The sequence below is a fragment of the Aythya ferina genome (assembly GCF_964211825.1).
Source record: "Aythya ferina genome assembly, chromosome: 2".
Classification (NCBI taxonomy): Eukaryota; Metazoa; Chordata; class Aves; order Anseriformes; family Anatidae; genus Aythya; species Aythya ferina.
In genome coordinates, this window is record NC_140297.1 from 50,535,636 (window position 1) to 50,537,082 (window position 1,447).

Here is a 1,447-nt window from a genome sequence, read left to right on the forward strand (position 1 = left end):
GTGGATTAGTTTGCCTGTAAAGCAGCCCTTATCTGCTCCTGCTGGAAATCAGGGCACAAAGTCAGCCTGCTTTAACAGTTGTTTCTTCCTGCGTGATGCTATGCAGCTAGAATGGGTTACACTGACAACAAAGGAACCAACACAAAGCATCACTTTATTTGCTGGACTGTTACAGGAACATAACTCTTCTACGATATGATGCCCTGTTCTCTTCTCTTCCTTTTTTTTTTTTTTTTTTTAATTCATCTAATCGAAGAGCATAACAGACACCATCGTGGATGTGGTTTTTAATGATTTGGAAAAGACAGCCTGTGGAGACTGTGATTTGAGACTGCAACACATTTAGGTTATTGCCAATTTGAAATACTCGGTTTGTGAAGCACAGCCCTAAGGGACAAGCGCAGTAACTGAGAAAGAGATTGTAGATAAAGAAATAAAAATGACAAGCGTAATGGAGGCTCTGCAAAAGAGACTGTCAGAGAATCAGTTCATGGATGGCAATTTCACCAGTCTGAATCTGAATAATTCATAGATTGAAATTACCCTGCTTTCACCTTTCCATTTAAACCGGCATGATCTGAATCTCTAATAAATTTTCAAGATAAAGTAAAATGCCAATTTGAATCTGAAGAGCTTTTAAAACCAGATGCTACACCCTGAATTTTTCGATACCTTTTACAATTATCCTGTGAGAACTGCACTTCATCACGAAGCACCATTACCAGTGAAAATTACTGTGATTACAATAGCAACAATAGAATACCATCAAATGATCTCCAATTTACCTAATTTACCAGGGCTGACTGTGTGCCCATTGTGCTTTACTACGTCTGGCATTGGATCAATATCACAGAGGAACAAAAATGCCTTAGTATATGCTTCCTTTTGGTGCCTTTAACTTCGACAGCACAGGAAAATCTATCTACTGTTAAATGGTTTTACAGCCAATCTACATGCCTGCTGTAGGAGCTGATTGATTCTCTATGATTTTCTTTAGTTGCTGGGCATTGGATGTCATTGTGTTACTAATTTGTTTATAACGTATACTTCTGCACAAAGACTGCAGCAAATGAGTAACAGCACAGCGGCTCTGCACTGCTACAGCAGTAGCAGTGCTGTCGCAGGGGAAGCCAAAATGAGTTCGGTGCCTTATGTGAATAATTGCTTGTGTCTGGGTTATAAATGCTCTCTAGCATCACTGGTCTTGGTTGCATGACATGACAATCGAATGCAAAAGCCATGGTCAAGGGAAATGATTGTGTGTAATCCTAACGAGATTTTTTCCCCCCTATTCAGCAGTTAGTAAGAGGTTGTGAGAGATAGGCTGTGACTCTGTTTATAAATGCGTGCCTGTACATATGCATGTACATATGTAAATGTAAAGATAGCATGCTTTGTGAATATGTACCAATCACTGAAAGTAACAACTTTTACGGACAAGCCAGGC

At 39.5% G+C, this 1,447-nt stretch overlaps 1 long non-coding RNA gene across 1 annotated transcript in view; it reads left to right on the forward strand.

Moving 5' to 3' along the window:
• Window positions 1–1,081: 1,081 nt before the first annotated feature.
• LOC311430680 overlaps window positions 1,082–1,447 on the forward strand; it is a 34,851-nt gene continuing 34,485 nt past the window's right edge. The window contains exon 1 of the long non-coding RNA XR_014688936.1: window positions 1,082–1,139. This is a non-coding gene — a long non-coding RNA (uncharacterized lncRNA). The remainder of the gene's footprint in view (window positions 1,140–1,447) is intronic.